Raw genomic sequence first — 21,758 nt, forward strand, 5'->3', positions numbered from 1 at the left:
TCATTTGAAGGATCAAGCTCGACGAAAATGGTTCACATTAGTGAATACTAATGCCATCTCTTAGAATTTTCAGGTACTTATCAGACTGCCTAGTATATATGTATATTTTCTCCGTTATAGTTACAAAAGTATTTAATAATATTCACTTTACGATAATAAGACTACCAAAAATTGTAGATATAAACTTGAAAAATATTTTTTACTTACATTTACTTAGGTTAATAAATTTTTAGATAAGATAAGCTCGTTCGAAGAAAAAGAGCTTTTGGCGATTTTGCCGAACTTTTTTAGTACATTGGGATCCGAGAAAAACGGTTGGCTAGCAATATTAAACTGAAAAAAAATCATGCAATAATTTTCAATTGTCTATAGATATAAAACGTTTGGATAAAAATTAGTTATGAATTTTTTCATATAACTCTAATAGATGCTTTAAATTACGGTTCCAATACTTTTTGATTAATTTATCGTTACAAGAAAATAAGTTCAAATCTAGATCATTTTTCGACTGTTTTGCACTGTTCAACTCAAGCAATTTTGAGGCAGCACACAAAATAATCCGAACGAGTTCTTTTCAGAGTCAAACTTCATTCTTTGACTTATGCTTTGGAAAAATCGGAAAGACTTTTAATTTCTGAAGATAAAACCTGTTTTGGACCAGCTCAATATGAATTCATCAAGGACAACATTTAATTTTAAGTTTTTGATTCTCTATCTTTTTAATTCAGCTTTCAGTTAAAAAAGAATAACAGTGACTGTATGTTATTAATTTTGTAAACATTTATTACGAGATGTTTGTTTTCGGTTATCGCTTTGATGGACAATGTGACAGAGAGTCAATCAATTGATTGCTCAGTGATGCGATTAATGAAACACGATGGACGTTCTTCAGATAGCAGCATTATAATTTCAGTCAGGATTCATAGTGAAACCAACAATTACACGTGAGCGTCCGATTTTTCATACATTGCAATAACGGAAACATAAGAAAAGCCATTTTGGCTTTTATTTAGTTTTCTTATGTTTTAAACAGCAATTGAAATGAACTAAAAGTGGTTATAATTCTTAGCCTCTAATATATGTAAATAACTGAATTTAATTGCTTTATATTTAAATTTGTTTTTCATATATTTGTATGATTATAAAAAATTTTAGGATTATAAATACCAATTCGTAATGTTTTTAGATCAAAAGCTAAAAATGTTCAATTTTTAAATATTATATACTTGTAGAATAAAGTAGTTTAATATTAAATTGATTACACTCGTTGTGACGATATTTTAAAGCGCTTTTTAATCTAAAGTACTAAAAATCGATTTTCCATCCCTCATAAATAAAAATAGCCACAATGAACATATTTCGCTTTTCACTGACATTTGAGTGTCAGCAAAGTGGTGAGAATTTGTGAGAAATTTAAATTTACATCTGTGAAATTTTAGGTTTCCTTTAAGCAATATAATAGGTCACTAGGATTATTTCTTTCCAGCCTAGCCATGCTCGATATTCGAAATAATAGAAAAAATGATGTGAAATCTGTAATACTCAGCTTGTACAGAAATCTATATTAAGATTTACGATCATAATTATAACGGGGTCTCTACATATTGTACAGTAAGTACGAGTTATTGTAAATCATTCGAAATTATAGATTACATTCACCATAAGTCAATTTTCATGACGCAAACGTAATAGTCCACTGTTAGCCATTAAAAGCGTTCATAGCAGCGCGGCAAGCAATGCCAGAAAGGATGTCTCTGGTACATTCATCAATTATTATAGCTGTTACGATCAAAATTTGTTAAAGTAATTTTATATATAATTTCGATCAATGGAATATAAAGTTTAAGGATCTAAATACCTTAAGAAATTTGTACTTTTCCGTTATTAATAAATTATAATGAAAATAATAATATAACATTTATATAATTGTAAACATAATTTTTAATGCAAAGAGGAAAGAAAGAAATTATTTTAATGATTATTATCAAATAATTTCTACGATAAGCAAATTATGATAAACTTGTTCAAGAACGTGTTCCATATATTCTCTGCGCATGCACATGATTTTCACTTCCCATTAATTTTTCACATCGTGATACGTGTAAAATTTATGTGTGGTTTTTACTAATCATTATCTTACTGTTAGTTGCACTATATACACTATACACTGCAATTTTGAAAATTTTGCAAAGACAAAGTGGTAAAAGATTAGGGTGTATGTGTCTATTGATCCGAACACTGAGAAAACATTAAAAACGACACCTCACATGTACACGTATTTACAGCCAGAAAGTAAAAATATTAATTATTTGTAAGAATGGATATCCATTGGCCTACTTCTTCCCTTTTTCTAGACACGAGAAATATTTCTCTAGAAACGAGCACATGTTCGCATATAAAAATTACAGCGCATAAATCAATGTCTTTCTTGAAACTGAAAATCTGATATCAGTAAAAATCTGACATAAAAGGGCAAAGTGCAAAAGCAAAGCAATCATGCACATATGTTTATTTTTTACCTGTGTTTACAGCATAAACTTACAATAAAACGTAAAAACATGCTTATAAGGGTATAAAGTTTTAATTGTTACGAGTAATTTAAGATTAAAAATGTTTACGATTACTCAAGAAAGTTAATGTAAGATTAATCACAAACAGATTATACAAGTCCTTTTTTCAAATCTAAGATACATTTGGGTTTCTTTGAAGTATCTTTGATTTAAAAATATAATTTCACTGAAATTAATTCAATTTCTGCTTCCCGAAAAAATATTTCCTACCTTTTACTTTTTATAATGAAAAATTTCCTTCGAGAAAAGTTCACGATATACGCAGTGGTAACTCGGACGAATGTTGAATTCTCTCGATTCTGTTTGTTGCGGAAAACAAAAGAAATCAAGAAGAGAAAACAGAAAGAAAAAAGACAGAAGTCGGTGTAAAGGCAGAGGGATGGAAATATTTGTCGAGTACGAACCAAAGAATCAGGTCACAACTATAATCGTTATTTGCATATATCTATACAAACAGAGACGCGTCTGACGAAGCCTTTTTACTTTTATCTTGAATCGATTTAACGGTTACAACAATTGCATATATAGAACGTTTAGTTGAAAATGTAAATCACAGAATATTAGAAAATTAGAGGTCGTAAAGATAATGATTAAAAGTTAAATCAGAATGAGCGAAGTTCTTTTAGACTAGTGTTAATCTTAATCTATTCAGTTGCATATTTTTGTAGACTTTTAAGTTGGAAATTTTGTTTAAAGCATCTGTTTTTCAAATCGTACAATTCTCTTCGCAACCATTACTTTCATTGCGTGAGTGATATAAGTTTTCAAGGCTAGTTGCAGGCGCTTCCTTATTGATTCTCGACTCGCAGATTTCTGGGGACTGCAAACACTCAGATAAAACTGATAAGAGTTCAAACGAGCTAGGAGCAGCTTTCCGATTTTCAGGCCTTTAGTGTTTTGAAATTCATTTACGGCTAGATACAAATTATTGTTGTAGCGGCTTAATGGCTAAATTTGTCCAAAGAGATTCAATTTAGATGATTTATTTAGTCTTTCACGCTTACAATTTTTAATTCGAATTCAATTTATTAGAATGAATAATGGAAAAAATAAAACTGTACAAATCATTTAGTAAATGCAAACAGATATAAGTGAGTTTTTGACAAAATAGCGTGATTGTTAATGTCACGAGAATTGATATTTAGAGCTAAGATAATATTAACACTCGGTTTCTAAGCATATAAAATATATCAACTATAATTCAGTAAAAAGCATACAAAGATAAAAATAAGTCTAAAAAAGTTTAAAACAGGTGTTCAAGAGCTACAAATTGGAATTACCTACAACATTGTAATAAAATTCATCGTGATTTTGATAGTTACTTCATGACATTTATTTTATCGCCCAATTGGAATAAAAATTTAAAAACTGCCTAGGTTTCATGATTATAACCAATTAATGATGTAGAAAACTTGAAAGTCAGCATGTTAAAAATTGGTTTGATGTTATTGTTCTTTCTTTTAAGTGAACTTCAGGTTTCATTGTTAATAGAAAGGTCTCCGCCTAATGCTTATTCTCCTTGAAGTTTTCCCTCTGTTTTTGAGTCTCCGGCGCTACCTTTTTCGTTGGAGTGGGTACAAATGTAGAAGCGTCATATTTCTTTGTATATTTCTCAAACCTTTTGCCTCTCCACTCAGTAACATCCAAGATGCAGGCTAGTGTAGTCATTCAAATTGTTCAAGCAATTTAAAATCAAGTGTGCTTTCCTGGACAATTCAATTATTTGAGTTCTTAAATTTAAATTCTGTGTTTCTTTCGCTTTTGGTTATTTGTCAAGTGCATGGAGAATATACACAAGGAGACCAAAGTCCTTTACATTGACTTTACAAAAAATGAGCAGGTTTTTTCGCGAAGTACACGCGCCTGAACTTCCCGTGCGTGGCGCTAGTATGAAAATATGTACAAACATGGCCCTCCAAGTGAAAAGAATAATATAACCTCAATTCAGGTGCAATTAACTACCCTATAAAATATACTCTGTACATTAAATATGTAATTTATAAAGTGAAAGTTCAATATCGAAATGGCAAGTACAATACTAAAAGACCTATAAAAAAAATTTATCATATAAGAACGAGTTCAATCACCGAAATTATTTTCCTGTACATGTTATCCTTACTTACCTTTCTTAAGTTTCGTACGATTTTCAAAAAATGTATGACCACATTTAGACTTGCGCAGAAAGTTATGACTTTAAATTAATCATTATTTATTACATGGACCAATAATTTCATAAATAATATTTAATACTTATTGATTTGAGGTTATATTAATGTATTGTTACGATTGTTTTGTGGGCGGCTATATTTGTGCCACGTGATTTGTACAAATGTTCATACTAGCGCCACGCACGGGAGGTTCAGGCGTGTACTTTTTGCGAAAAATATGCTCATTTTTCGTTACATTACTTTGGTCTCCTTGTGTCTATTCTCCATGGTCAAGTGATTTGCTTGACTCGTTTATCGTCTGGTGTTGTGGGAAGTGATAAGTCGGACGACGTATTACTTCTGGTTGCTTTGGGATCGATCGTTAAGTGAAAAATCGTGGTCGTAGCTACCGGAGGTTATATCCCTGCTAATTTGAAAAATCAATTTTTTTTTATCATAACGGAAGTGCTTTGTTGAAACAGCTCGGAAATTCACATCTCGGATTAAATTGAGAAGGTATTTAGAAGCTTTAATTATTACGGTGATTAATTATCTTGTATTCCGTCTGATCGATGTCAGCCTACTCAGACGTGATTCCTTCGCTGCCCCATGCCAGTCCGTCATTAATTCAGTAACAAGGCAAATTTAAATTAAAAATATTCACCAGTAAAAATCGTCAAGGATCAAAGGCAGAGGACCCAAATGTGGATAGCGGATCGAAATGTGGATCGGTGTTTCTCTAAAATGTTAATTTATATATTTATTATTTTATAAAGGGGAGATTACAATATCCGCGGCGACAAAGTTTTATTGTGAATTTGTATAGGATTTTTTGCGAGAAACACAAATTTGAAAGTTTTAAATCGATATCTCTAATAGTTTTTGATACATCGATTTTTTATGTTAAAATTATTAACTTTTTTTGGCAAACATAATTTCTAAATATGAATTTTGATGGTATTTTTTGCAAGAAATATGTATCTGCAATTTTTAAATTGAGATCTCGAATAGTTTTCGAGATATCGAAGGCACTCCTGTGATTGGTCACAGGAATAATGTGAGATCATACCCCAGCCCCTTTTCCAATGCTTCGTGGGAGGGGGGGGGGGGTCACTCCTGTGACTGGTCATAGAAAAAATTTAAGGTCACACCCCTGCCCTTTTTCGCTTATAGGAATCCAAATTAAAACTCCTTTTTCTTGTACAAAAATCGCCTATTGGAATGAACTTCAGAAATTGTGTACATTAAAAAAAAGTTTAAAAACTCCATAAATCGAAAACTATTCGAGATATTGATTTAAAACTTTCAGATTCATGTTTTTTGCTAAAAATCCTATAGAAATCCACATTACAATTTTGTCGCCACGGATATCGTAATCTTGCCATTTTTTAATGGCAAACTTGAAGTATGATATATAATGAACCACACAAGAGTTCTAATATAAAAGTAGTTTTAGGGTTTGCATCGCATTGGCCATGCTACTAAATCAGTCCCTCGAAGCGTCAATAGTCAGGGCCGCCTGAAACGTGCCCAATTGATATGAATTATATATTCGACTGAGTACTCGCACACTGCGCCCCTTCCGAGATGACAGTCGCAACTGCTCTCTCCTTGCTCCCCTGAGAAAGTGATTGGGCCAGCAGTTTTAGGAAGTACTAAATCAGTACTTCTCATACTGGAGCTCTTATGTATTAACATGAAACATATGACAAATCATTTCCATATTCACAAAAGAAAAATCAGTAATTCGCATTGTATTTATTTAAAGATGTGTTTTGAAAATGAATTGCGGCTATTGACGAATAGGAAAAAATGTGACGTTCTAACTTGGTTTGTAGGATTATGCTGCTCGGCAAAAAATAGAGCAAATTCGCGGGATTAAACTTTATTTGGTTAATACCACCGTAAAAAAACATTCTTTTGCAATAGGTACGCAGTTGGCTATTTGACTCCCTGAGTATTTAGTGCATAGACTCTCGCTGTGGAACTGTCTCAATAAGTTTAATTAAAAATTATTTCAGAAAAAGCAGTCGAATTCGACAGGGATTCAATTATCCGTGAAGTATAAAACAATGATGTTAGATATATTACTATAATTGTTCATTCCCTTAAATGATTAAACCTTATAAAAAAACTGCACGCTGTGCGGGCGAAAGTAATCAATTTTGTTAAAATATACATGTGATACATTTCTTTTTAACATTTCATATACTTCTACGTATTTTAATGTTGTAAATATGGATATGGACATCCAAATTCGAAAATCTAATGTTCAATATCAAGAAAGAGGTGGAAGGCTACTAACCCCTTTTCTTTTTGTACCCTTCAAGAACAAAGCATCTACTAGAAATCGGGTAGAGGTGTGTTTTCAGTTTCGACCAAATTTTTTACATTCTCATCCTAATGAGAAGGTCTGGTTTTATGTCAAAAATGACCATTAGAACGAATTATTCGGTTGGATTGTCCTTCGGTACACTTTATATGGATATGAAAAGTAAGGTCGAGTTTGTTAACCAGCTTTTCTTTGACGAAATTTAAAAAAGTTGGAGCATTTGGAAAATTTTTGAGACCACTTTTTCTTAATATTTGAAAATTGTTTTGGCAGCTATTTATAGTAGAAAAAAATAAACGAACAATTTATCCCAATTACTTTTTTTGATAAAATAAAAAAGACCAAATTTATGGCATTTTTAAAATCCAAAAAACCACACGAAAATAAACATTAGAAGCCCAACAAAGCGTGATATGGGAAAGAGTCAAGAGAAGAAAAACGTTACTTTTTTAAAGCCACACACGAAGGTCTACACAACTTTTTGAATTTTTATTTAAAAAATCGAAAATACAAATTTTGTTCGTGCAATAAATAATGTTTTTCTTTTAATTGTAAAAAACAAGATTAAAAATAAAAAAATTATGAAAAAGGCATTAAGAATAATGTGTCAATTCCCATGCATATTGTCAATTATAATGATATAAATTTATTGAAATGATATATGTTTCAACGCAGCTATGAATAAAATTTAACGCAAAATGAGAAACAAATATTAAAGTAATGATGATAAATACAATTTGTAATTTGATAATAGATTTTATGCTTTCACGATGATTCATTTTGATAAAAAGAGATATTTCGGGTTTCACTCGTGTAAAAAACTACGAATTGTTTGCCGACGTTTCATGAACATTGCAGTTCACATCTTCAGGGCTTATAATTTATTTTGCAATATCTAAATAAACATTTCAGGCAGAGGTACATAAAGAATGTATTATATTTGATATAAAAGTGTTGATCATAGTTTAGAAAGTTTGACATTTTGGGGAAAATCGAATGCGAAGCACGAGATACGTAATGAGAATGTGTTCGCTGAAGCCGAAAGAGCTTTGAAAAGAAAGAGTTCACAATCGCAAAATTACAGGATTCGTTGATCTTTAGTTTTGAAAGGTATGTGCATGAATGTGGGAGAAATGCAAAGACTGAGCGCGAATATGAGAATGTAAAAATGTGAGAAAAATACAAAGTCCGAGCGCGTAGCACGAGGTATATTTCAAAATCAAGCGAGTTCCAACATTCGCGCGCCTTATGCGCGCTCAAATTGGCGAGCGCAGCGAGCCGATTTTTTAAAAATTTCCCCTTAAAAACCCACTACCGCTCTGGTTATTATCACCTGCAAACATATACGCCAAATAGGGTAAACATGGCTATTACCGACACCTTAAAAAAAATTTTTAGAAAAAGGAGAATATTAATTTATATGCTTCCTTTTTGGTAACGAAGATGAATTCATCTAAAAGGACAGATTTTTGCCGTCTTCAGACACTACCCAGCAATATAATTTTTCTTTGTCAAACTATTGTTATACTTATTTTAAAATAATTTATTCAAATTCAGTAAACGACACCATATTTCCAGTGAACGACACCCTGCATTCAGTGAACGACACCGCTATTGATTTTGAATTTAAAAGAAATTAGAAAGTTATTTGTAAGAAATATTTTGCAATTTAGTTTCTTTAGATAATAAGGAACAGAATTTTGTATAATTATGGGTTTTGTACAAGAAAAGACTAAGTTTTTGGCGAAAAGGAATGCCTTCGATATTGTGTGATTATGTATATTTCACCAGTTTACGAATTTGTTAAATTCATTCGGGGGTGTCGTTGATTGATTTTTGAGTTTCAGAAATCCAAAATCAATTTAAAAGATATTGAACATTAAACACTCTTGAAAAGCGATGGCATAGAAATAAGAAAAGCAAATAGCAATTACACAGTAAAAACTTGGGGGTATATTTTGTTGCAGGTAAAATTATAACGGTGTTCACTGTACCTCGGTAGGCATTTAGATATCTCTCGAACTTGGGGCATGACATACCGCGTATGTAGGATACGAAATACCGACATGGTGGGGTACAAAAGTTCAGATGTTATTGTTTTGAAATTTTAGCAGCTGATCTCAAACATGCCATGGTCTTAGAAAATTTGAAGGTATGCGGATTTCACTTTGTTAAACTAGATTTTGAGGAATGGACATGATTGAAATAACTAGGGGTGGGATCCCGATGCCCCCTAATCTAGTTTATCGAATCTCTCTTTCTAACAGATGAATGTTCAGAATGTTTATTATATTTTTCAAGGCATTATTTATTGCCAAAAAAGGTTTAATGCTCGAGTTATAAATATAAATTTTGCGTATTTTGTTGGCGAGAAGTTCAAATCGAGGTTCTGTTATTTTCATGTAAATAATTACGCAACAAACAGTACGAGAATTAAATAAAAATTTACATTTTGAAAAAAAAAATTATTGTTCATATTGTATAATTTTATAGCCCATAAATAATTGTAGGTTCAGTTCTCGTCCTTTGCATCTTAAATATCGAACAATTCATGCACGGGGAATTTAGCATCTATATGCTCTACTTTTCTAGTAATCTTAACATGCCTATGCTCTACCATATATCTTATTAAGGTACAAATTATTCAAGATAAAAAGTTATATTGTGGGAAAACGCGGATATCCCGAGTATTCACAGTAGTGATTCTTGTGCTTTTTTAAATTGACACATGGCCTTACATAATCCAAAAATACACAAGAATAAGTAATGCGCATGTCAGAAATCTCCGCGTTCTGCCAACACTGACTGAGGCTGGGGGATAAGCTGTCCCTCTCGCACAGCAACGTGATTGGTGTTTTCAATTTTGCTCCATAAATAGCTCTTTACTTGCGCATACATGTTAATTATCTAATCTTCATTTAGAGGGAAGCGGTAAAGAGCCAATCAGATCAATGCGCGAGAGAGATAGCTTATCATGCTAACTCATAGTCTGTTTCTTTTATTTTGCCAATAACTCTGCCACTGTTTGGTTCTCTCTAGTTATAATGCGCTAAGATTTCTAATATTAAGTATTTCAAGTTGTGACGTCAGCTGGCAAGATCACTTTACAATGAGGGCCAAGCAATAATACAAATCCCAAAGGATAAAACTTAATTTAGTTTATAACTTGGGAAAAAATTATTTTTCAAAATTACAAAAAAAATATCAATTTTATCATTGTATTAAATAGTTATTAAAGAGTTAAAAAGTCTGAGTACACTTATCGTGAAAAATAATTATTTTCCAAGTTATTATAAAAATAAATTTAAGTTTTATGTATTTGGTATTATTGTTTGCGCTTTAGCGTGCAGACATTTTGGATATCCCCACCTAATCTGAAATACCTAATGGCTCAATTTTATGAAGTGCGAACAACGCACCTGATAAACTTCAATGACCATGACATACAATTAGCAAAGCTGTCAAAATAATAAACAATGCATTTGGATATGGCTATTCCAAATCTTTAAAAGTATTTAAGAAGTATTTAAGAAGATACGAACGCGTAGAGTATGCGTCGAATGACGTTTTTCATTTTGTACCCAAAAAAGCGGACACATCTTACCCAAAGTAGTAGGTATTTCGTACCCTAAGTGATGGACACTTCGTTCCCCACTGCAAGGGTAACTTTGGTTGCAGGTATATGGTACCCTGATATTGGTGCTTCATTAACACTTTATTTTTTCTGTGCATAGCAGCACGGCCATTAATAAAAAATGCGTATTATACCCTAAAAACTTTTTTCTGTTGGATGTCGTTCACTGGTTTTGAAGGTATGATAAGAATATTTCAAATATATCAAATCTGCTCAAATTTGAGACTAATATTTATTGAATTATATTACAAAACATAATAATCTAACCTCTGAAAGTACTACAAAATAAGAAATAACTTTTCTTCTAACTTTCAGGGGACTTTCAAATTAACGACATGACTAATTTTAATAGTGTCAAAAATGTCCACCTGTAGGTGGCAAAAAAAAATGTTATTGAATGAACATAAATTCAGTAATTTAGTACTAAATAAATATTGAAATACAAATTAAATAGAGTATAGAATATTTATTCATTTACAAGTATCTATTTTATATCTCTGAAATTCTAATAAAAGCATTTTCATTGCACAGTGTTATTCACTATAAGAGTGTCGGCAATACCCCTGTTTACCCTACGTATGAAAGCGTGAAGTAATCTACCTGTATCGATAGACAATCTTTATTATTTATTGCAGTTATGACAAAGAAGATGTTTGTCTAGAGGTACATGTTAGTGCACTTATGTTCGCATAGCAAGAAAGGAGCTGAGTGAGATTAATAATGAATATTAAAACCACCACATCGACCATAAATACTGAAGGTGCACCTGGGTCATCGATCGTACTCTACCTCCAACGTATACACTATTCGCTACCCAACCTCAACCTACGACCACCAAGTGTCCTGAGGCAGCCGTTTGCTTCCGTTCCGGCTTCCATATCCGGCAATTGTCGACTAATGGTCCTCTAATGTCTAATCAGAATTGGAAGTCATCTATAAAAATTTAATTCTATTCCAGATTAAAATATAAAGTCAGAAATTTGAACTAAGTGAATTTTGTTGAATTAAATGAATGAATTAATTTGATAGTCCAGAGTTTTTTTCATGGAAATACTACTCAATTTATGATTTTCATTTAAACTTTTATCAAGTTATATGGGCAATTTCTCAATAGATTCCGATTTTGGTTTCCGAGATGCGAGTGGAATAAATTTCTAAATAATATAATAATTGTTATTAGTTTTCATAGATATACACATAAAATCGCCGATCCGCGAAAGTACACCAATATCGATGTTCAATTGAGTTGCAACAAACTTAAGCCACACAGATTTATTATGAAAATCTAGAGGAAATTCATCATTTTGAGACTGTTTTTTCTTATTCAGAACAACGTGAAGTGTTGTCTTCAAAGTTTTAGCCACCCGTAAAGATGATTTTGTCCGCAGTTATTTGGGTGAAACAGATGTTTATAAGCAGGTAAGTTACAATAATAATTATCTAACTTTTAATTTCCCCTCATTTACCAGTGTGTATTAGCGTCTTGAAATAAAAATTGTACTTGGCGTAGTATAATTTCTAAATCTTAGGTTAGTCAAAACCGACATGACATTCAAACCACCAAAGCCGGGATATAAAAACTAACCCGTGACCGTCTGCAACGAAATTGATGCTGGGCATTTGCAGACGATCATGAATTTTTATATTCATCCCGGATTTAGTTTAAATGTCGACGGCCCTGATTATGACCAACTTAGGATTTGCAAATTGCATTAGGAAGTTATAATTTTATTGAAAGTGACCAGTACGCACTGTTAAATAAAAGAAAACTTAAAATTAGATAAATATTATTTCAATTAGTTTGCTTATTAACAATTATTTAGTCTAATATCGCAAAGCGAATAATTGCTTTGGCATGTGTCCAGGTGGGTGACAGCGCAGTTCAGCACTCCACAACTCACCAAATGAACCAAAATTCAGTCTCAAAATGATAATTTCCCCTACTCTCCAGTTTTTCCACTTAGTTCGGTCACTTTGGGCGTAAATATCTCAGATAAGAAAGATGGTAAAAAGAAACTGTACAGTGCATGTTAATGTATCTTTATTTTTGCGTCGATTGCATGCTTATCGGTTAATGTTAAAAAATTTGATGAGGAACTGGCAACCTTTATTTGCCTGAAAGCACCGAAATAATGCACTTTGAGTAAATAAGTCAACTTTCAGAAGCTCCTGTATTGCAAAATTTGATTAGAAAATTTCGAATTTTTGTTTATTCATTCTTCAAAGCCATAAGAATTAACATCTTTTTAAAAAATGTTATATTTTTATAAACCTAATTATGAAGTAATTTACAAGAAAAAAAAATTATCTTTAATACTACTGTACCTACCACAACGAGCCAAACTTGTAATTGTTTGAAAAAGGAAAAGTATTAAAATCATGTAAATAGATTGTTTAAAAACAATGAACTTCGGATAACTAAAGATCCAGAAGCCCGCACGGTTCTTTGAATGTGCCGTCAAACGCTTCAATGAAGCAAACATCTCTGCTGCGTCATTATTAATCATACTTTTTTATATGGTTGTATTAACAGAAAATTAATATATTGTTTTACATTTTTTTCGTTGTCGTAGTAGCAGTAGTACTAAATATATTTTTTCTTCTTAAAACCACTTTATAGTCACGTTGATGAAAATAATTAATTTGTTGAAAAAGATATAAGTTCTTAAGGTTTTGAAGAATAAATAAAAAAAAAACTTAAAATTTGTTATTGAAATTTGATAACACAGGAGCTTCTCAATGTTGAGCTATCTACTCCAAGCGTATTATTTCTGTGCTTTTCGGCAAATAAGGACTGACAGTTTCTCAACAGATTTTTGCATAATAACAGCTGAGTATGCAATCGACGCAAAAATAAAGACACATTGACATGGACTTTACGATTTTTAAAACCATTTTTCTTGTCTATGATATTCACGCCCAAAGTGACCGGACTACATAAAAATTTAGAGAGTAGATGCCTACTATCTGTCTAAAAAATATAGTCACCTTGATTTTTGTACAGATTTTCGAGAAAATCTCAGCAGGAAAAAAATTCTAAAAATATAAGACAACATGTATGTTGCAGTTGAAGGTTTTGCAAATACTGATACAGAGTTTCAAAATGATCACATGATTAGCGACTATTTCGTGGCGAATGAAAGGTGAAAAAGTACCATAATCATATTATCATTTCCGAATACTCAACTTTGAATAGCTCTAAGTCGCTCAAAATAAATTATGAAAATTCTGAAAAAAATAGATGGCTACATTGATTCTTTCTGTACACGATGGTGAAATTCAGAGTAAAAAAATAATTATTTGTTAACAAGTTGTTAGCAAAAACGTTGGGAGGTGCCATCTTCGAAACTAAGGAATATTCAGAGATGATTCTTGAAGCAAATTACACATTTTTGGTTTTTGACAGTGCTCTATGTATTTTTAATGAGAAAAAAATTGCACTTGGATTTTTAAACAATTATTTTCATTTTGGAAAAATACAAAAGACTTTACGATAATCGAAGCAACCGCATTCTCAGCAGGGCAATTTGCGGGCGCTACTGCTACGCGTGCAATATGACCTTCTCTCGTACTCAGGTTTTTTACACAGTCCCTAAATCTTGATGGAAAAAAAGGGATAAAATTTCCTCGATTATCATAAAGTCTTTTGTATTTTTCCCAGAAAAAAATAATTTTTCAAACATTCAAGTGCAACTTTTTGTTGATTGAAAATACATGCAACACTTTCAGAAGCCAGAAATGTGTAATTTGCTTTAAGAATGATCTTTGTACGTTTCTTAGTTTTGGAGATCACACCTCCCTACGTTTTTATTAACAACTTATTAAGAAATGATTATTTTTTGCTCTAAATTTCACCGTTGTGTACAGAAGGGATCAAACCATATATTTTTTCAGAATTTTCGAACTTTATTTTCAGGGGCTTAGAGCTATTCAAAGTTGAGTATTCGGAAATGATAATATGATTATGGTACCCTTTCACCTTTCATTCGCCAGGAAATAATCGCTAATCATCAGGAGATTTTGAAATTCTGTATCAGTATTGCCAAAACCTTCAACTGTGACACGCATATTGTCTCATATTTTTAGAATCTTTTCCTGCTGAAATGTTCATGAAATTCTGTACAAAAATCGAGGTGCCTATATTTTTTGGACAGATAGTAGATGTGCAAATACGTTCATAGAAATAAATATTAGACTGGAAATTCTTATTGTGAGACCAATGAAATTTGAGCTGCGACAAATTTAACACAAGCGTTTTTCTGTGTATATATTAGAATTATAATCTACTTTATATCGTGGGAAAACTGTTCGACTTGGATTACTGTTTTTTGTACTGTTTTGTTTCTGAATTATTCATTACTTAAAGTGCATTATTATAAATGTTTAAGATTGCTTTCAGTTTAATGAGTTAAAATAGTTTAGAAAATTGTTGTACAAATGAAAAAGTTGTATTTTTATACACTACACTCGGAAATTTTCGGTAATATCAGCGAAAGTACTCTCAAAATTCACTCCCGACATTAAAATGTGATTACTCGTTCAAAATGTATCAATTTTTTTTTTAACGTTAAAAAACATAATTAATTCAGTCAGCGATTACTGCTGTTGACCGTGAGAGCGGTGATCGCCGAGAATGTCTCAGATTTTGTTTTGTAATATCAAGTCGTGCTGCGACCAAGGGTACTCATGGAAAAACTGAAATTGACAATACGCAAATTGTGAAATTTTATATTTAATTTAAGCCCATTAAACTTCAAAAAGATTTAGGGCTTCTCAAGATATAAAGGTAAATGTCCAAGTTTTTCTGCGTCGAGTTTCAGTTGGCGATCCCCCCAGACGGCCATACTCACTGTTAAAGCGACTGAAATTCGGCGCAGACATGCTTTTCCACAACTTTCCAAGGTTTGAAAAGGTTTTTTTTAAAAAGTTTCTCGTTTCATCTTTGAAAGAGTAATAAGGTTCCAAAATCGGTTTCCAAAATGATTCTTTGTTAAAATTTCAAGTTCCGCGTATAACTACGTCCGTTTTCTCATAGTCGAAACATGGGCGAGGGATATACATATATAGTAAGCATGATTCTTTCAGGCATATCTATAATGTAAGATGTCATAGTGTTGACCAGGGTGTAATATATATTCAAAGATGATAGAAATATAATTGCACAGGCCCACAAAAAAAAGTTGTCTGCACAAGACAAGAGACTAGGCTACCCTTATGGATTTTTAGCCACTGAATCCGAATATGGCCTCAGAATTTGTCCTATACGTCTCAGTTTTTCCTAGATTCAAAAATTAGGGAAAAGCCAAAGGATTTTCTCGTCACACAGGACATACAAAAAATTTGACTGTACGATACAAGTGATTAGGTTAGCTTTATGGATTTTGAGCTGCTGAATCCAAATATGGTCTCAGAAATTGTCCTACAGGTCTCAGTTTTTCCCTGGGTGCGGAAAATAGGGGAAAAACTAGAGCTATTCTGGACATTAGTTTGATAATAGCAGTATACAGAAAAATAAGCGTACTGGTGTCATATTCTTATGTGTTGCGACTCCTTAAGATCGAATTTATAAACAAAAATTGCCCAATGTGCTTACAGTTTCCATTTAAATTTGGCCACTAAAATTTTCGAGCTTTTACCATTTTCTCCCTAGATGCGAAAAGTAGGGTGAGGCCTAGGGATTTTCTGGTCACACAGGACCTAACAAAAATTTGTCTGCACGAAACAAGTGATTAGGCTACCCTTATGGATTTTGAGCCGCTGAATCCAAATCTGGTCTCAAAACTTCTCGTACACGTCTCAGTTTTCCCCTAGATGCAGAAAATAGTCAAAAACCTAGGGCTATTCTGGGCGTTATTTTGATAATACCAGTATATGCGAAAATAGACAGATGGATGTTATATTCTTAATTGCCGCGACTTATAGACACTTAATTTGTATACAGAAATTCTATAGTGTGCCTTTCGTTTACCCTAGGTTGGGTAATTCCAGGAGAATTGAAGGTCTTTCTCATATTATATAGATTTGTAAGGGGAAAAATAACAGAAATGCCATATACTTTGCAGGTTTGCGTGCGAAATCTAAATATGAACCCCAAATTTTTTGGTTTATTCCAATTTGTCTCTAGATGCTAAATGTAAGTAGAAGCCTAGGCGAATTCTGGTCACACAGGCCCACCAAAAAAAAAGTTGTCTGCACAGGGCAAATGACTGATTTCGTACGCAAAACTGTAAAGGATATTAGGTTTTTCTTATTTTTTCCCGTGTAAATCTATATAATCCAAGAAAGCCCTTCAATTTCCATAGAAATACCCAAGCTAGGGGAAATAAAAGGCACACTGAAGAATTTCTGTGTACAAATTAAGTTTCTAAAGGTAGTTGCACCTAAGAATATAATATCGATGTGCCTATTTTCGCGTATACTGGTATTATCAAAATAACGTGCAAGTTGTCCCTAGAGTTTTCCTTATTTTCTTTATCTAAGGCGAAACTTAGACACGTAAGATAAGTTCTAAAGCCAGATTTGGATTCAGCAGCTCAAAATCCATGAGAATAGCCTAGTCACTTGTCTCGTGCAGACAAATTTTTTGTATAGCCTGTGTGACGAGAAAATCCTTAGGCTTTTCCCTACTTTTTGCATCTAGTGAAAAACTGAGACGTGTAAGACAAATTCTGAGACCACATTCGGATTCAGCCGCTCAAAATCCATAAGTGTAGCCTAGTCGCTTGTCTCGTGCAGACAATTTTTTTGTGGGCCTATGTTATTTGCTGATGACTGGTCATCAAGACCAGTCATCAACAAATAATTATTTGCCTATTATTTTTGAATAAGTATCTTTAATCTCTATCATGTCAGTATTGAAGTTAAAACTGCATTATATATTAATAAAAGTGTCCAAGGCCATTACTTAAAACACACTTTTGCCACTAATGTAACATTTAATATATTTAAAACTGTTGGGAGGGACAAGTGGCACTGCTGAGATTTTATTACAAAAAGGTGTGCCAAATTTTTATTTTTTAAGCTGTATTTATTCGAATTACATAAGTAGGCCACCATGTGTGCTTCAAGATTTGTAAAATGTCAAAAATAGTATAGGATCACCGAATAAACTTATAGGAACATGAAATTCGGATCTATTAAAAATCTAATTTACTAAAACATCGGAAATTTTTTTATTTTTGTGAAAAACTGATCCTCTTTTTTTAGATCAACCACAATGTTTAGAGGTAATTACACAAGTTTAACGCTGATATCACTATATACTTTTAAATTTTTAGTTTTCTACAGCTACAAAATAAATTTTGAAACAAATTTTTATTTCTGTAAAATCCCGTAAAAGAAGACTACGTTATCTTTTTATTTTAGATTCAATTACGAAAAAGAATTATTAGTAAGTATTGGGTCCAGTACTTTTTTCGCGAAAAAGTATGAGATTTCCAATACTTATTTGCGAAAAAAGTATTAGACCCAATAATTAACACTACTTCTTTTTCATAAGGGTTTATTTTAAAAAAACACATAAAAGAACTACTAAACAGTATGTAATGGTAATAATTATAAATATAGATTTATTTTAGTTCAAATTAATTTATTTTAATAAATGTGAACAACATTTTTAGGGTTTAATCTGACCTTTTAATCTGAACTTCGCTACAAAATCACAAATTTAGATATTTTTTCAAAAGAAATTAAACTTAATGGTCACAAATTTCAATTTTACTTGAACTATAAACTATTTTAAATTAGAATTTAAATAACATTGAACAAACTCCTGTTGGGATAAATAAGATAGGAATTTAGTATGCTACAAAATTTACTAGGATGAGCGCACGTTCAATTGAGCAATTTTTCACTTAGAGTAAACACTTTTAATGTAAAATACTGCGTCATACTAACACAGTGTCCTCATCAATCCGGAAAAGCCTGGATGATTAATGAGCCAGAGCTAAAGTTATTAAAAAGGCTCTACCCAAATAGAATAACTGATGTTTGGAGGTTTGAAAGTTTAATTTAGAATTTAAAAAATAATTCTTTAGTGGAGTAGGCAAGAAGTGGAAATTATAATCAGGAGATATATTTATTTTGTTTGTTAAAAATTTGTTAAACCTTAAATCATCGAATGCAAGTCTGGATATTCACGAAAGATAAGTGTAAGTAAATTCCAGTTAAATATTTAAGTTTTAAAGATGTCACCTTTTTAATCTCTGTTTCTGATTTATATTTAATTTAATAATATTCAAAGTTTAACACTTTTAATATGAAAATCTTTGATTAAAAATGAAGAAAGAATGAGCGAAGATAAAATTTTTATTTTATTCAAACAAATAGAATTGTCTACATTCAGTTTATTTGATAACATTTTTTAATTTGAATCGAACTAAATTTATTTGAATTGAAGCAGATTTTTGTTGTCATTCTTTTTGCATTCCAAAATCTACGTGGCATTTTTTACCGAATTGATAAAACTCATGGTCGAATTATAAATTTTTTTAATCATTAAAAGTTTAACAATTTTAATGTTTTTCGTGAAAACAAAACGACTCATATAACTTCGGACAAAAACCTAATGAGACAATGAAACTGTTCCACAGTCGACATTCAATACTTAAGTTTTCCGTTACAGCCACAGAGATAAATCTAATTATAAGAGCTTACTTCCCGTGGGTTAGAAAAATTTGTATTTATCGAGAATTTATTTCAGCTTATAAACCAAAAGTGATAATTCGAAGAGCGGAGAATAAAAACTGATTAAATTGAAGTTAATCAATCTTTTCGAGCCAAAATTGTATCCTTATTGTAGACTTCTAAACGTCGATCTTAATAGGTCTAATAAAAGCCTGTAAAGTGTTTAGTTTGTATTGGATTTAGGCCCTCTTTTAATCCTCCCAAGTGGTACATGTGGCCATTTTTCATACTTTGAGGGCTTATATTCACGGAAAAAGTCGTACTGCGAAGTGGATACTAAATTTGTAGTCTTTTTTTACATAAAAACGTTATACAAAACCAAGCGGTTTTCTGTCGAATGCAAATATTGCATTAAAATACTAGATGTTCTCGAGTACGTTATTAGTGTGGCACATGCAAAAGGAGCGCCGTGGTAGGGAAAAATTTAACCATTATTATACGATACAAATTTGGTTATTTTCGATCACACTATTATGTCTATTCTCTATACATATGACGCACACAAACCTAATCCTATAACCTAACTTAACATTACAACATACAACGCACTTCACTAGCTCAGAATTGCTTAAGCTGAATGTATCTACCAAAATGTTTTTAATAATATGCTAATCAAAAAGAGGTCAGTAACCAGAGAAAAAAAGAAAAAGAGTAAGCCAGAATATTTATATGATAGAATGGTCAAAATATTGTATGGATTTGCTAGAAAGGGTAAAGATAAACGTTAGAAAAATGAGAAAAGGAAGAACATATGACAAGGAAAGAGATAAGGAAGATAATATAACAAGGGGAGAAATAGCCAAGGTGTTCGGAATAAGAAGGGATGGAAAGGCATGGATGGTGTGGAGGTATGTAGAGGACAGAGGTGGTCAGAGTTATGGAAAGAAGAAGTAGTAGTACTTATAGTGAAGAAATGCAAAGGTAAGGCGGATAAAGAGTATAGGTGAGTGACGTTAATTTGAACACTGTATAAAGTATATGTAATAGTTTTATCAGAGAGTTTGAAGAAAAAAATATAGAGGGGGGGGGGGGGATAGAGCTGCTAGATCGGACAGGATTTAGAAAAGTTATTGGGGCGATGGATAGCATATATATGTTCTCAATTATCTGGCAACTAAAAGGATAAAAAGTGAGAACGGGGAAAAGAGAGGGTTTAATAGAGTGCGTATCGGACATTTTTGGAGATACAAAAAAGTAAAGGTAGGAGAGCAAGTAGGAGATAGTTTCTGGTAGGTGAGAGGAATAAGGCAAGGAAATCCTCAAAATCCACTTTTATTTAGCATATTATTTTCAGCATGAAGATGAAAGCATGGGACAGAGTTCGGATAAAAGAAACGTTGGAAGAAGTTCAAAGTTGGAAGAAGTAAATGATTTTAAATATATGGTATATACCTTGCAAACAAAAAGAGATTATGGAACTCATATAAGAGAAAGGACAAAAGAAAGCGGAAGGGATAATAGAATAGATATAAAGAATAGGCAAAAGAAGGCAAAAAACATTGAAGACAGACAATTTGGTTATTAGACACGCTGGTATAGCCGTTTTAGACTATGGAGCAGAGATATGGAGATAGAAGGAAAGAAAGAGATTGAGAGTGTACCATACAGGTATAACAGGTGGGCATTAGGGGTGGACTGGAGAACGCGTGGATACGTGGTGAGAGAAGGAACGCAAAGGGATAAATTTAGTACTAGAGCGGGAAAGAGGACATGGACGTTCGAGACGAAGGTAAGGGAGGAAAAGGGAAGTGAGTAGGAAGTTATTTAATGCTCGAGATTTAGCAGTGAAGACTGAAGTAAACTATGAAGAGTGGGAGAAAAGAGACAATTAATATAAAGATGGGAAATAATTACGGAATTAAAATATTCTGACGGACATGGAATGGAAGATAAGCTGACAAGAGCATGTGGTTAAGATTCTAGAGGATGATAGTTGAGGTGATTAGCGAATGAGAGAATAGAAGGGGACTAAAGGAAAGAATGAGAAAGGGTTAAAGAATGGATGTGAAAAAATTCGTAGAGTCGAGATAGAAGAGAAATAAGAGAAAAAGGAGACGGAAGTCGCTTATACTAAGCATAAGTAGATTAGGATAAGGATGCCATCGCGCTAACTCTCTCGCTTTCAATCGCTCGCTTACTCTTTCATCATTACGTCTAAAATTTCGCTATCATGAAAATAGTAGAAAGGATCTAGATACAAGAATTTATGTAAATAGTGGTAACAAGTTTAAAAATAGTAAGGGAAAGATATAAAGATATATCCCGTGCAAAAATCGCCCGATTTCATACTTAATACCGATCTGGCCCCGACCGGGATACCCGATCTGGCCTTGATCGGTAGAATTCTGTGGCTCAGATTTGGGCCAGACCAGGCCAGACCGATTTCCTAC

General features: G+C 32.3%; 1 protein-coding gene across 2 annotated transcripts in view; it reads right to left on the minus strand.

Annotated features, from left to right (window-relative positions):
* LOC117174134 (neo-calmodulin-like) overlaps nucleotides 1–21,758 on the minus strand; it is a 338,301-nt gene that overhangs the window by 112,713 nt on the left and 203,830 nt on the right. The window lies entirely within an intron of this gene.

This window comes from Belonocnema kinseyi, chromosome 6, assembly GCF_010883055.1.
Source record: "Belonocnema kinseyi isolate 2016_QV_RU_SX_M_011 chromosome 6, B_treatae_v1, whole genome shotgun sequence".
Taxonomy (NCBI): Eukaryota; Metazoa; Arthropoda; class Insecta; order Hymenoptera; family Cynipidae; genus Belonocnema; species Belonocnema kinseyi.